The sequence below is a fragment of the Podarcis erhardii genome, assembly GCF_964252035.2.
Source record: "Podarcis erhardii genome assembly, chromosome: 9".
NCBI lineage: Eukaryota > Metazoa > Chordata > Lepidosauria > Squamata > Lacertidae > Podarcis > Podarcis erhardii.
In genome coordinates, this window is record NC_138512.1 from 27,533,993 (window position 1) to 27,549,895 (window position 15,903).

Consider the following 15,903-nt stretch of genomic DNA (forward strand, 5'->3'; position numbering starts at 1 on the left):
AAATCAGTGGGACTTAATTGGCTTTTAGTGTAACTTTCCTTAAAGTGTGGATACAAAGACATCTCTTAACACACTTATGAGAAAGATCCCCCATTTTTACTTTGACAATCAGTTCTTCAAGGAATTTCTTATTTAGTAAGAAGTTTGTGTGTGTGTGTCATATAATATGCTGCTGACTGTAGCTGCTTGTTCTTCACTTCATAGTTTCTTTCAATTGTGCTTGTACATGCCTCCATAGCCACCTCCCCTTTCCCCACACAGTTTATGAGGCTTCCTATTACTTTTATTATTCTTTTCTGCTGAGACTGTATAAATCTCTGTCGATAGCCATTGCTTGTGCATTGAATAATGATCAACACGGATCACAGTCTTTCCACATTGAACTCATGTGGAAAATAGGCAGACTGAGCATCTGTGATGAGCAAGTAGTTCTTAATAATATCAGACAGCTCCTTGCTGCTGAAGAATTTACTAATTTATTAATCAGCCGTCCATGTGATAGCAGCAGCCGCCAATTAGAGATGTCAGCTCTTGGCAAGGTTTCACAGTGTGTTGGGGCTTTCCATAAAGAGTGAAAGGATTTTGATAGGACTCCCTGTATGAGCCAAGAACTGGCATATTTCTCTTGGGGGGGGGATCCTTAGGAGGAAATCCTTACTTGCTTACAGCACCATCCTAACCATGTCTACTTAGATGTAACCACTATTAAAGTCAATGAGGCTTATTCCCAGATAGGGATGGGTTAATCCGCCAATTATATTTTGCATTTTTCCAATCTTATGCTCAGTTCTCCACATTTCCACATCAGCTGACACAGTGATTTTTATTTTTTAAAGGCGCTGGTACTCACCATGATGTTACAGTAAGTGGACTTTTAACATTTTGGGGAAAGTGCTGGTAATGCATAACCTTAAGTTACCCTAGGGGGGGGGGGACACTGAGTTCTTCTTTTTTTTTTTAAGTGCTCGTGAAATCTCACCAGCATATTAGTGTGGATTTCTCCTAATAGACACAGGTTTGCATGCAATTTTGCTTAATATACACATTTTTGCAAAGCAATTTTCCCTAACATAATTCATGTTCTTATTTTCATATGAATGTATATTTGAATATATGAACATGCATATTCATTTTTATTTATATTATACCCTACTAGATAGGACGTGGGTGGCGCTGTGGGTAAAACCTCAGTGCCTAGGACTTGCCAATTGTATGGTCGGTGGTTCGAATCCCCGTGGTGGGGTGAGCTCCCGTCGTTCGGTCCCAACTCCTGCCCACCTAGCAGTTCGAAAGCACACTTAAGTGCAAGTAGATAAATAGGTACCGCTTTATAGCGGGAAGGTAAACGGCGTTTCCGTGTGCTGCCCTGGTGCTGGCTCGCCAGAGCAGCTTCGTCACACTGGCCACGTGACCCGGGTCTCCAGACAGCGCTGGCCCCTGGCCTCTTAAGTAAGATGGGCGCACAACCCTAGAGTCTGTCAAGACTGGCCCGTACGGGCAGGGGTACCTTCACCTTACTTACCCTACTAGATGCATTGCTAACACATAACTAGAGAACAACATCACAACATTTTAATAAGTGAAACTTCCAAAGGAGGGATGTGTTTCAGAAAGTGGGAATTACGTCAGTTCACCTTTAAATGTGAACTGATTCAAATGTGAGAGTGAATCTCTTTTTTAAGAATGGGCAGAATGTATCTCTTGCATTCATGTCGCTGTCTAGACCTGTGTTTCTTCATATTGCTCATGAGCTACATACACCAAGTGGATGATTAGGACATGAGCAATCTCCTGAGATTTTTAAAAAATGGGATCAGTCTCTCTAATTTCCTTGAATGGAGAAAGAATATGCTACCACATGCCCAGTGCAACATCCATAATTAAAAAGAGCCTGACCCATCAAAATACGAAGCGAAAATTAAGTTTTGGACATTTCACCTTTGAGAACAGCCATTGCATTAGCTGGAAGATTCTTACAGGGCGAACTTTCTTCTCCATCTTGAAATGAAACTATGTAGAGATGATCTGTGAAGCAATATTTTATCATTCTGCATGGTTTGATATTCCATCCATAAAGCAGAAGTAGGATCAGAAGCTAAAGGTATATTATGGAGGGAATGAGGTAGAGAGCAAGGCTTTTGTACCATCGTAAGTTAAACAACATGAGAGGAAATCCAAGAGTGGATGTCAGTGAAGAGTCCTTCATTTTAAGGATAAAACTGACTGCATAGGCTCTTCAATTGGGTTCTTAAATGGAAATCCTTTAGTTGCATTTCATTTTATTTAAGGTGAGGTTTCACCAATAGTAGATGGCGTGGTGGGGTGGTGCCACTCTTCTGACCTGCAAAACACTGAATTGCCTCTGAGGTCAGGTGAGTGCTGATGCCCCACCACACTAGGTTTAACCACTTCTAGCACATTAATACGGAGTTATTGAGCAATCAATGTACCAGAATAAATTTTGAGGTTAGAAAATGTAAGAATGAAATTGCTTGGCTTACATTTCCTGGGGAAGTGCAGTTACCAGTCTTTAGCATCCACGTTTGAAAGTTGAAACTAGTAATTGTGAAGAGTTGCAGGCCTATGGCCTGGATCACTCTCTTATTAAAGGTCTGGCTGCTCAAACTCCCAGAAGTCTACTCCAAGAGAAACACCCATATTTGAGGATTCTGGCTCAATGCTGACCATGAATAGTTTCAGGCTTCCTGTGGTATGTCCTAGAGTTGTAATATATTCCTTTGATCGTGGCTATATTGAGATGTATCTTCTATTATGTGAAATGACTGCATATTTGGCCATGCTTTATACCTGCATCCTCCAGTTTTCTATTTCCTACTCTAGCACATAAATTCCCATTCACTTTGTAAACAGACCACCTGATTTTGATCCTGGTGCTAGACAATTTGGTGTGATCCTAGTTTGTCCCTCCAAACTTGGCTTGGGGACTCTTAGGATAAAATCTCAAATACTGACTTAGATTCAGCTATTGGATTGCCTGATCCTACCTAAACGTATGCAATGAACCTAATTTTGCAAGTGCTTTACTTTGATTTCTGACTTGGTATGCCACAAACTTTTTAAACTTCAAAATAAGAACATCCAGTTACTTCTCTCTTTAAATATTCTATTAAAAACTGTTAAAAGTGTTCTTGTTCTTTTTCTTAAGAAAAAACAGCTCAGATTTATTCAGTTTTAAAAGTTGAAGCTTTGTTTCATCCCTGATTCAAAGAGAAAGTGAGATCAATTTCACCCACACACATATGGAACGAAGAGAGAAGACATTGGCTTTTAGTGAGCAGCAGTTTTATTGAAGTTTATAGCACTTTGCAGTGGGTTATTGTTTCAGTGCAACTACCTTCCTCCAGTGTGGTGCCCTCCTGGCCAAAGGTAGGCAACCTTTTCCTGTTGCCTCTGTAAAATGTTATGAAATGGGTGGGCTATTTTGGAAACGTACTTTGACACTTTTCATTACTGGTATGATCATCAGTTGAAATGGTGGTAGAAGGCTACACACACCAAACTCCAAGTCATTAGCAGCACTAGCACTTTAACCCCTACTACATCAGAAGAGACCCTAATCTCTCACTCTTTAACCCATCCTGTCAACTACTGACCTCAGCAACATACAGGCACAAGTCAACCCTCAGGACCAGGACAATGCAGGACATCTCTTCTGGTTCCAGGCCCTTATCTCAGAGCATCTTTTATGCTGTGGTGGTACAGTTCTGACTAACTGTATTATAGATAAAAGTCTATGAAAAAAAGACATATATTGTGCATAAAATATTAAGCAGTTTATAAATGTTTTAAAGAAATAAAAGAAAGCAAGGGTCAAGCCCCATATAATATATTTCTGCAGCATAATTTTAGAAGTATTAATAAATAAGTATAAGTATGTGCACAAGTATGTGTTTGTGCTTGTGTATGATATTCTTTAGAAAATCGCAAAACTCTGTTTATATAAAGAATACTGCTCTCTGCTGCAAGGTCCCACAAGGGATCCAGATGGGAATGCTTTTGTGGAGGGACAGGAAATGGGGCAAGAAGTACTCTCAAGAATAACTGGTAATTGACAGTAGGAGGGAGAAGTGGGCAGAAGCTAGAAATGCCTTGTCCCTTTCTTATTTTTAGTGAAACCATTAAACGAAAACCTCACATCTCATTGATATCAAGGAGTGATTCAGGAGGAAGAAGAAAATTCACACGAATTGAGGTTTTAAGAAAAAAAAAATCATCCCTATGTAAGGCAGATGCTGCTGTGGGTTTTGGAGGGAAAGGAAAAACCGAGGAGAAGATTTGAAGAGTGGGAAGAAGAGAGAGGGAATGAAAGTCAAGGGGAACAAGCCTGAAGTTGAAATCTTGGCTCTTAGATAATGGGTAAATTCTGCAGTGCTTTATCTTCAAGTTGCATCATTACTGGAACTGCCATAAGGAAAAGGCAGGGATATCAGGATGACAGATCTTTTCTTCCCTCAGGCCAGAAAGGAGAACATTCTGCTTCACAAGACCCAGCTGAACTTTTTTTTCCAGCTGCTGAAGCAGACGTTTCCTTATCTTTCTGTTTAGAACTGAATCTCTTCTAATTGGTTAATGTGCTTACTTTGCTTTTTCTTCAGGTGGACACCATCCTGTTGAGTCTAAACTTCTCTTGATTCTGAGGGGAAAACACAACACAGAACAAGGCTATTTGAAGCTGAAGTAAAATTTGGACTTGGAAACCTATACATTTGGGTTGAGGAATAAATTCATTTCGACAAAACAGCAGAAAAAAGCAGGTGATCTAATCTTGTTACTGAAAATACCAGTCTACTTCATTTTCAAATGCCCCAACTGTTTCTGTTTTGAGGAACTGATATGGACACATCCAAATTTGATGGGGACATTGGCAAAGTTCCATCTCCTCTTACATCAGTGATGGGGAACATCTGGCCTATGGTCCTTTCCATGTGGCATGGTGGACCAAGCCACGTCTATCTGCCTTGACTAAGAATGTCAGAGTGCTCAGACAGGAAATGGGAACAAGAGCAGAAATATTTGCTTACATACATAACAAAATATCAATCCTACAAATGCATTGATAGTCACTTGTTTTCTGTCCATAAATGATAAATAGTTGATGCCTGTATTTTCCCCTTGTGCATTGAAATGAATGGCCTTGGCATTGAAATGAAAAGGTGTGGAATAATAGAATGATAACTTAATTAACTATGTAAAAGTCCACCAGAGCAAACAGCAAGCCACACACACCTGAAAACATCTGCATGGATACTAAGATATCATCTAGTGTACAATCGGACAATTATTCTTTCAAAGTATAACATCATTTTTGCTTTTCTGTTAGCAGATCAGGTTAGGACTTTGATGCTTCATTACTGCTGCCATTTGCAGTTTCCATTCTACTTTCTTCAACGTTTGCTAACCCAGCTGTAAATGTTTCTGCATGTTTGGAGCTGCAGTCTTTCTCCAACAAGACCCATTGGGGGGTTTCTACATTCTAATTAAGCAGGTATGTTTCTTAAAGAAATGAAATGGTTAGCTTACTGGCACATGGCTGAACAGTAGAGGAATGTATGTAACAAGTGGAGCAGAGCTTTCAGCACTGTGTAACTGTATATGTGTACACATGCACAAGGAGATTGTGGGGATAAGACAAGAGGGAGAAAAATTCCAACCCCAGTACATTTGGGAAACTTTCTTCAGTGACGCCACTCTGTGTACTTTGGATTTGGAGCATGCCTATGTTCAGGGTAGGAGACCATTGCTTCCCCTTTACTTTAACTTTCTGAGTTTAAATTTCCACATGGAGAATACTCTTTAACAATGCAACAAAGGTAATGCAATTCCCATTTTTCCTTTTGCAAAAAGAAAAGAAAAATCATCTCCTACTGACAGTTTGGCAAATGATTTTGCCATTCAATTGCTCCAACACAGAGAGAAGAACCAGAATTAGCGAGGAAAATGAGAGAGGCTTTCCCAACCGAGAAGCAGTTTTTGTGTGCATGTGTGTTTACAGAAAACAAGTTAGTAATGAATGAGTGTTTGAACAAACTGACAGCAAAGACTTGCTAGAGGAGAAGCCATAAGACAACTGCACTGTCTGCATCCATTGGGTTGGAGGCCTTTGCTAGATCTATGAGCATATGGCTTTCCCTTTAGGGAGAAAACAATCTTGTTTATGTCATTCAAGATTCACTAAATGAAGGTGCAGAGCCAGTAAAGCTTTGGCAAGCAACTTGATTTCTCAAAGCATGGGGGGACATCTGGAACTGATAGTTCCTCTGTTTATTTTGCATGAACCACACTAATACCAACCCATTTTGTAAACCTTTCAACAACCCTGAGAGCCATCCAACTTATAATAAAGAGAACTGTTCTGTCATTACTGAAGTATAAACACAAGCTGAGCAAATCTTAATTAACAAGAAGATACACGCTCGCCTGCTTTGTTCGCCTTCCTCTTCTGCGTGTCTCATCGAACAGATTTCTCCATGCAGTTCCTTTGCATTTGACCTTGACTTTGAACTATACTATGGATGTTATCAAATGGAAATATTCTCCAGTAACCCGATACATCTTCAGAAGATTCTTTCGTAGCAGACAATGCCAGGATGTAAACATAATTTAAACCTTGGGACATATTTTCCCAGGGACTTTAAGCAGGTTAAGAAGAAGGTTGTTATTACAGCCATTTATCTACAAGAGATTGCAAGGCAACTGTGTGTGTGTGTGTGTGTGTGTGTGTGTGTGTGTGTGTGTAGATATAGATAGATAGATAAACATACAGTGGTACCTCGGGTTACAGACACTTCAGGTTACAGACTCCGCTAATCCAGAAATAGTACGTTGGGTTAAGAACTTTGCTTCAGGATGAGAACAGAAATCGTGCTGTGGTGACGCGGCAGCAGCAGCAGTGGGAGGCCCCATTAGCTAAAGTGGTACCTCAGGTTAAGAACAGTTTCAGGTCAAGAACGGACCTCCAGAGCGAATTAAGTACTTAACCCAAGGTACCACTGTATATAGATACAAACACAGAGAGAAATCTTTAGCTTCTGTGTTGCCAATAGTGGTGATATTGTCAAACTTAATATGCAGTAGGCATGCTCATGTCATGAAGCATGTCAGTATTGCCAACCAGCGTACCCTCAAACCAAAGTTCTCTGGTTCAGATTTCAGTCTGAACTAGGGAAGAAAAAACACTTCCAGACTCTATTCCCTCACTCCCCAGGTGGCTGATGAAGCAGCAATGGCTGTAGTGGGGAGGAGTCAGGGTTCAGCCATAATTAGGAGTGTTGGGAATGTCTTCTGTCTCAAATCCTGGAGAGTGACTGACACTCATTCTAGACAATACAGAGCCAGATAGACCAATGATCAGACTCAGTATGATCAGACTCAGTATAACACAACTTCCTATGTTCCCATGGAGAGGGCAGTGATAAGGAGGTTATACTGGGCCATTAGCAGTTATCCAGCTATGTTATCTGATACCACAAGGAGAACATAAGGACAAGTTCAGGAAAGCCTCAGTCCATGGAATTCAAGTATGATGATACTGATGAGAACTTGGGTTTCCTAAGGTTTCCATTCCTCATCGTCCATGAATTTTAAGGAGCATGAGGTTGGTTGGTTTGGCTCTACCAAACAAAGTGTACCAATAGCTTCCTTTCCATTTCATTCATTTCTGGCTCAGTGGCTTTACAAGGCTAACATGTATGGATTGTCCAAGTCTGACAGATCCAATCCATGCCTTTCCAATGAGAAAGACAGAATGGCTTCAAAGAGGCATCAAAAGATAGATGAGTAATTTAGTATGTGGATGTGGGTGGGTGCAGTTTATCTCCATGTTCAGCTAATCCCTGTCCATATTGGTGGGCTTCCCATTTTGATATAGTGTTAAAATATCCCCCGCTTTGGAGGAAATGGCATGTATTAAGTACCTGCTTCTAGAGAAGTTATTTTTACACTTTAGAAAAGTAAAAAGTTTCAGTAGCCCTCTGCTCACATTTACAGATAGATACATAACAAATGGGTTGCCAGTTAATCATGACAGTTCTGCAGAGGAAAAATAGGTACTTGAAAGCAGGAGCTGGCAGAACCTTATTTCACACTCCAGTCACCAGGCAACTGCATAGCCCTCTAACACAGAAATCTCAACTTGCGCTGCTCAGATTCAAAAAAAACACATGTCCCTAACCAGTGAGTTAAAGAACCACTTCCATCAGCTAATCCACCAGAGAGAAGAGCTATATATGAGATGTCTTGACATGTGTATATTACAGTAAAAGGTAATGGTGCTCATACATACATCACATAACTGTCAGGGTTTTTTTCTGTCTCTCTCCATGAGACAGACCCAATGATTAAAAAGAAGATCCTTTTCTATCCTCACAAAATGTTCATTTATAGCAGTTATGAAAGACTTCCTTCTCAGACCCTCCATATAAACTTACTCTCTCTTCTGCATTCAGTAAATCACTGAAGCAAAATAAATGGAAAGTTGTCCCCAGACACCCTCCACTGTCTTCCTTATAGTCAATGGACATTATTTTCGATTTGGGGTTGCCGCAATGAAAAATGGGGAGAGGAGAAACTTTGTATCTTTAAACTGTTCTCTGAGAAACAAAAATTATAAGGAGCACTTGTGGCGATTGACAGTTTCTCCACAAGCATGAATGTTGGTGGAATGAGCTGCATGCTATATTTTTGTATTCTGCTGATCTTCTCTTTGCTAGAGTGTTTACACTTGAAGAGCAGTTGGAGGCTCGTGTCTTGTTGGTAGATGGATGGGGGCAGAGTGTCCATTCCTCTCGCTTCTGCAGTTCCAGGGCAACAAGACAGCTGGAGCTGAGTGTGACTAAGCTGCTTCTGGAAAACCAGAGCAGTGCATGGAAACGCTGTTTACCTTCCCACCGGAGCGGTACCTATTTATCTACTTGCACTTTGACATGCTTTCGAACTGCTAGGTTGGCAGGAGCAGGGACTGAGCAACGGGAGTTCACCCCATCGTGGGGATTCGAACTGCTGACCTTCTGATTGGCAAGCCCTAGGCTCTGTGGTTTAACCCACAGCGCCACCCGCATCCCTACCTTGTCCTATAAGGAGGGCCAAAAAGCAGCATAAGAAACATCAGTATGACATTTCCTCATAATTTTTCAGGAGAAGCAAACACTTTTCCCAGAGGTTGGAAGTGTTAATTATATGTGGAGGTTTTAAACCTGCATGCTTTCTCTCCTCATCCTTCATCTTCATCCTGAGGGCCTAAGGGGATGTGTTGGTGAAGCTTGACTGTTTTGACACACCAACTGCTTTTGGGCAAGGCTCTCTGGCTCTTCCCCCTCCCCACAAACCCAGATGTCTGCATAAATGCATCACTTCTTCCAGTGTGTTAGAGAAAAAAGATTCTGGTCGACACACTGTGGAAATGCAGGCATCTGTCTCCTTCTGCAAATTGCAAAACAGCCCATAACAGACAACTTACCTGACAGACAGGCCATATTTGTTTTGTTTTGTTTGTTTTCCCCTGATACCTGACTGGTATCAAACACCTCACTTTCCTTCGTTTTCACTTTGGTGTGCAGGAGCCATTAGGAAGCAACTCCACTTCTGAACATTTCTAGACACAGCACAACCTAAATTGGCATTGTATAAATATTTTAACCACATAATTTCCTGCCCTTGAGTGCCAATCTGGCATATGTCTAGGGTTTACGTAAAACAAAGATTTAGGCAACCTTTGGAAAATATTGTCCACTTTGCTCTCTAAGCAGATGCTTCATGATCACAAAAGCATTTAAGTCTACATCTGCCATTAAGTCAGGTATACAGAGGAGATTATCTACCATTTCAATGCACTGATTATTTAGATGAGTAGCACACTCGTTTGACAGATGCTGGCTTGTTGATTTCTTTCCACTTCAAAAGTTTGTTGAGTGACTTGAAAGAAGATGTGAAACGCTGGGAAATTTGGAAAGACATAGGTAAACTCTCCTTGGTTCCTCCTCAGTTCCTCATGTACAGTGGTACCCCAGGTTAAGTACTTAATTCGTTCCGGAGGTCCGTACTTAACCTGAAACTGTTCTTAACCTGAAGCACCACTTTAGTTAATGGGGCCTCCTGCTGCCGCTGCGCCGCCGGAGCACGATTTCTGTTCTCATCCTGAAGCAAAGTTCTTAACCTGAAGCACTATTTCTGGGTTAGCGGAGTCTGTAACCTGAAGCATATGTAACCTGAAGTGTATGTAACCTGAGGTACTACTGTATCTGCATTTAGAAAGAACCCTTAAATTGACTGTGTAGCTAGTGTAGCATGGGGACTAAGATACTAAGTTTCAAATCAGGAAGACTGGTTCAAAGCCTAATAATAATAGTAATAATAATAATAATGGCAGCAGCAGCAACAACATCATTAATTTATTATCTATACGCTGCCCATCTTTCTGGGCTGCCCCAGCTAAATGTGAACAGAAAAAAATTCTCCTCCAGCCCCACATCAGCTCCAAAAAGTCTGCCTAATGGTATGGGATTATGGAAACTGGAGTCCCAAAACATCTGGAGGGCCACAGGCTCCCCACCCTGGTGTAGTTTTTATATCAAAATGTTAATTAATACATACTTAATTTATATGCCAAAATGTTTTGTAAAAATCCAAGTGGTTTGGTCTAAAATGTGCTGGCAGTGGCATTAAATTCCTTTAGAACATCTATTGCTAATGTCTGGATTGAAGAGTGGGTTGTAAGCATAAGGGGGTGGGATCTATCTCCTGATTTCTAGTATTCTAGTTTGAACAATCCCTGAAACGATAGCCTTGTGACAAAAGAGGTAGACCTGTCCTGAATCCCAGATGTCTAAGGCAAGGTTATGGTTACTCAGTGATGAGGTGTAGAGGGTTAGAGGCGCTGTTTGTTTTCACTGAAACCCTGGTATTCAGAACAGGTAAACCTTGGCGAATCCTGTTTCAAATTAATTCCTGTCTTTGTAGTTTTAATTGTTGCATTGTAAAAATGACAGAAAGTTAGGTTGGAAAAGTTTCCCCATCCATACTCTAGATCCATGAGCAGGGTATGCAGATCCAGGGATGAGTGTGGGAGAGAATTTCTGTGAATTTCTTTTTTTAGTGAATTTCTGTGTAAATAAAGTGCCTCCTTGTGAGATGGCGTGGTCCCTGCATGAAACCACTCCTCAAGAAATTGTCTATGGATATCTTGTTCAATAATTTTTCCTTCCTGCTTCAATACAGCAGTTAAACTAAATTCTCCCTCCCCATTCCCCACCCCCACAAATTGATCAGTTCATATCCCTTTTCTTTAAAATGGTGTTTTAGCTTCTTACTCTTCAATTTCTGTAACGCTCTTTAAACGAGGTCATATATTGCTGTACTTTTTTTTTATGTCTCAGTCTGCCAAACGCCGATTCAATATTTTTCTAACGGAATTCACACAGATCAATTAAGCCAGAGTACTTGGGTTTAAGCCAGCTAAAATCAATGAGACCATATCAACTTAGAAGTCAAGGATTTTACTAAAACTGCTCCTTGGATTTTAGGGATAGCCATGTTTTCTCCAATAGATGTAATGAGAACAAAACAAAAATAATTTTAATCCCTAACCAAGCCACTTACTTCAACTTCAGGTGCAGAATCGCTTTACCAAGGATGCTATCAGTTGCCTACAATACCCTCTTGTCCAGTTATTCTACCTAGATTTCTGATTAAAAGACACCACATCTGCACAGGGAATAAAATTGCAATATTTGCATTTCCAGGAGAACTTCCCAATACACCGTTGCCTTCCTTTAAAAAGAACACACAAACCTAGTGAACTACCAACTGTGCCAGGGGTTCAGTTCCTAGTATCTGTCCCCAACCCTGAAATTACTATGATGTCTGTCCACAACCCTGAAATTACTATTTATCAGTACAGAGTCACTAAAAAGCTAGATTGACCAATTATCTGACTTAAGGAAGTTTACTATTTCCCAAATTATACATCATGAGATCTATATTATTGTTGTTGTTGTTTAGTTGTTTAGTCGTGTCTGACTCTTTGTGACCCCATGGACCAGAGCACGCTGGACACTCCTGTCTTCCACTGCCTCCCGCAGTTTGGTCAGACTCATGTTTGTAGCTTCGAGAACACTGTCCAACCATGTCGTCCTCTGTCATCTCCTTCTCCTTGTGCCCTCCATCTTTCCCAACATCAGGGTGTTTTCCAGGGAATATTCTCTTCTCATGAGGTGGCCAAAGTATTGGAGCATCAGCTTCACGATCTGTCCTTCCAGTGAGCACTCAGGGCTGATTTCCTTAAGAATGGATACGTTTGATCTTCCTGCAGTCCATGGGACTCTCAAGAGTCTCCTCCAGCACCATAATTCAAAAGCATCAATTCTTAGGTTATTATTATTACTCACATTTATATCCCACCCTTCTTCCAAGAAGTGGTATACATGGGCTACCTCCATTCCATCCTGCCAAAAATACTGCAAGGTACCATGGGATATACAGCTGTGTCTCAGTCTATTCCAAAATCCACCCTTAGAGGTTAGGCAGAGATCTCCCCATGAGGTGAACCACGATGAGAAGCCAACTTTCTCCAGTCCAAGTCCCAAACTCTAAGCAAACCTTCCCAACCCTAGTAACTTCTAGGTGATTTGGATTACAATTCCCATCAACACCAGCCAATAAGGCCATGAGGGCTGGGCATTATGGGAGGTGTAGTCCAATTTTTTTAAAAGGACATCTTTTTAGTGAAGGCTGCCATGATCACACTGGCTTTCTGACGCAGTTAAGTGTAAGGGATAGTTCTTTTGGCTCCTTGAGCTTCCCAGCTTTCTTTGACTCAAGCATATTAGCAAAGATTCAGTAATTGGATGCTAGGGACAGCCTGATAAACAAGTCCAGGTTAAAGCTCCTTGTCTGTGTTTGAAACCCACTCATTGAATCTGTTGGCTTTCCCTTTGGTAGAATCTACACACATATAAAAAAGTTGGGGAAATGCTTTTTTAAAAAACGTTTTGAAAAATACCTTGAATTTGGCATAGCTCACCATCGGCCTCTAGTGTCACATTTGTATATTTCACTTAAAACATTTTATTTGCAGCTCTATAACTGGGTCCTTTGTCTTGTTGTGCCCTTCTCTGAAGGCTGATGTTTGACGGTATATTTTTTTAGCTCTCCTCTTCTGCAACCTGTGGCACTAGTGCAGTTCCATTGGGTACCATGACATATTTATTTGCTTCATTAGCCACAGCGTACATGTAATGTAGCAGGAATTCTTCAAGGGAAATGAAAACGCTCCAATTACAATGAAGAAGCTCTTACTGTCTCTGCAGTTCTTTCTGTTTTCGAACTCCTGTGTTTCTGCACTTTGGTTATAGATTGCTCTCTCTGCTGCCAGCTGTACACATTTCATATTAATTCCTATCTGTTACAGAGCCTAACTTACGGTGCCCGCCCTCAGGTTAACAGTTACAATATGTACACACAGAAACAGAATGACAAAAAGGAAGCTGTTAGAATAGCCTTTGCTGCATAACCTGTCACCTGGAGATGTGCATATTTCTGAAACAAGCAAGTTAAATGGGATACAATCAGGAAGTATTTATCCAGCTTTTACCAGGGTCCGATTTAATTGGCTAATTAGGCCTGGGGGAGAAGGGGAAAAAAGATAATAGCCTTTCTTCTGTTTGTACTCTGAATGCTGCAGAAACTAATCTTTAACTGTAGATAATCCTGATATGCGTGGAGAGGGGAGTTCTGAGCTCTTGGCTGTTTGCAGAAAGAGGGGGTGTAGATTAGGTACATTCCATGTTCAAACTGTAATGTGCCATTCAAATTATTTCCTCAGGCAATCAAAAGATCCCACATCCTGAGGGAAAGAAGAAACAAAAGATCAACTTGACTGACCGCGATGCCACATCCGGAGGATTGCTTCACAATCTATTGCTTGTTAACATGCCAAAGAAAATAATTTAAAGGCTTACCAGAAATCCAGGGAAGTGTTTAGTCATAAAAATGATTCAGTGCCACCTTTAATAATGCAAATCCTGTCTCAAGCATTCAAACCTAAATGATATCTGTGACTAACACTTGTTCTATGTCCCTAACATTTTTTTTTAATTATCTTCCTTGTAGCTTCCCATTTAATATTCCTCTAAAATGTTTGGGTTTTTTTTTTCTCCTTCTTCTTTCCTTCTTACTTTGTTAAATACAAGATGTAGCAGAGGGACAGTTTTCTGATGTTTCCTGCATTGACATTTGGAGCTTCCACAGCAAATGACAACCACTTTACTTCTCTTGTCAACCAACTGACAATTTCCTTTGTAAATATTCTGCAATTTTCTGGAATGTTTCAAGGGGTATTTTTGTTTGGTTTTGTTTTGTTTCAGTGGGCTGCTTAGAAAGACAGATTGGCCCATTTTCCAATCTTCCAAAGGCAATAACTGATGACTGAGCATGTAATAGAGAACCATTTCCAAAATGTCTGTTTCTCTTTTAAATGTCCTTTTAACACTCACCTTTGTTACAATGTTAACTGAACCAGATAGTGGTTTGGTAACCAACAAGATCCAAGATAGGGCTCATTAGTTTCCTCATTTTTCTTTCAGTTTCACTTTGTATTTTTCTTCCTCATTATGGTATCTCTACTTCAACTGTGCACTTTGGGAGACAGTCATTATTTTTGTTACAAGCACAAACCTGAATGACTTTCAAGATGACACTTGTTCTTTGCAGTTGCTGACCTGGATTTGTTGCTATAGAATAGAAAAAAACAACAACAATGTGGTACAACACAGTCAAGTTGATGGTGGTTGACTAGCTGGGATACCTAAGTAAGGCTTACATGTGATTCGGATTGGATCACCATGAAAGTCTTTATTTTACAAACAATGAAATCACTGCCTTGATGCAGCAGACTGAGACAGGAGGCATCAATCCCATTCAGTCGCCCTGACTGAAAGATGGACCCTACGTTCAACTCTCATTTAATTATATCTGATTGATGATGCGGTGCCCTGATTTCACTATGTTCTGTATGTGATTCGTGATTTGCTGGGCTCATCTTTTTGCCCAAGCACCAGCAGATTTTACTTTAACTGCACCTATAATTGTTTGTGGTATGAGGGTGGTATAAGAATCTAATAGAAAGATGGATGGATGTTAATTGCTTTGAACAGGTATAGAAATTCACACACACACACACACACACACACACACACACACACTATTTCACAAAACAGCCAAAATGCAGCAAAAATTGTGCCTAACAAAAATTCATTACGTCTTCTAATTATGGGTTTCAGCATATTATTATTATTATTATTATTATTATTATTATACTGCCAGATACCTGCTTTTTACCCTTATTGGGTCTTTTTAAAAGTGCCTTGAAAAGTAGCAGTTCCCTGTGCAAAATTATAAGACAGTCTTGCAAGATCTCTAAATACCTGAACACCTGAACAGAAAAATTACATATCTCCTCCTCTTCTTGTGCTCCTATATATTTGTAAGAGTTTTGAGGTGGCCTCTGCATCACTCAAATGATAGCTTGTAGGTAGATGCATCCCACATCAAAACCCATAATCTAGTCTGACGTTAAAAGGAAGGGTTTACTCTTTTCAGATGTTCATTGTATGAAATCTTTTCACCGAAAATGTTTATCACCATGACTCCTTTTCTTCAGCAGGCCTAAAGCTTCTGTTCTTGCAAATTTGCCATGCACCCACTGCTCAGAGCAAAGGGGATTTGCAGTTTTATCTTTAGTGTTCATCATTTTTCCCCACTGTGAAGAAAATGTTTAATACGTGTTTATGGAAATTAGGAAACCATACTGTTGTGCTGAAAGCAATTTGCTCTTCCCCAGTTGGGAACATAAGAAGCTGCCTTATACTGAGTCTGGCCATTGGTCTAAGG

General features: G+C 40.4%; 1 long non-coding RNA gene across 2 annotated transcripts; it reads left to right on the forward strand.

Moving 5' to 3' along the window:
* The first annotated feature begins 2,626 nt into the window (after positions 1–2,626).
* LOC309349521 lies at positions 2,627–15,240 on the forward strand. Of its 2 annotated transcripts, none has more exons than XR_014159997.1 (4): positions 2,627–2,710; positions 4,617–4,775; positions 5,342–5,506; positions 13,838–15,240. It is a non-coding gene; the product is annotated as an uncharacterized lncRNA (long non-coding RNA). The 2 variants fall into 2 exon arrangements; XR_014159998.1 differs by having other exon boundaries at positions 5,345–5,506.
* Positions 15,241–15,903: the final 663 nt, after the last annotated feature.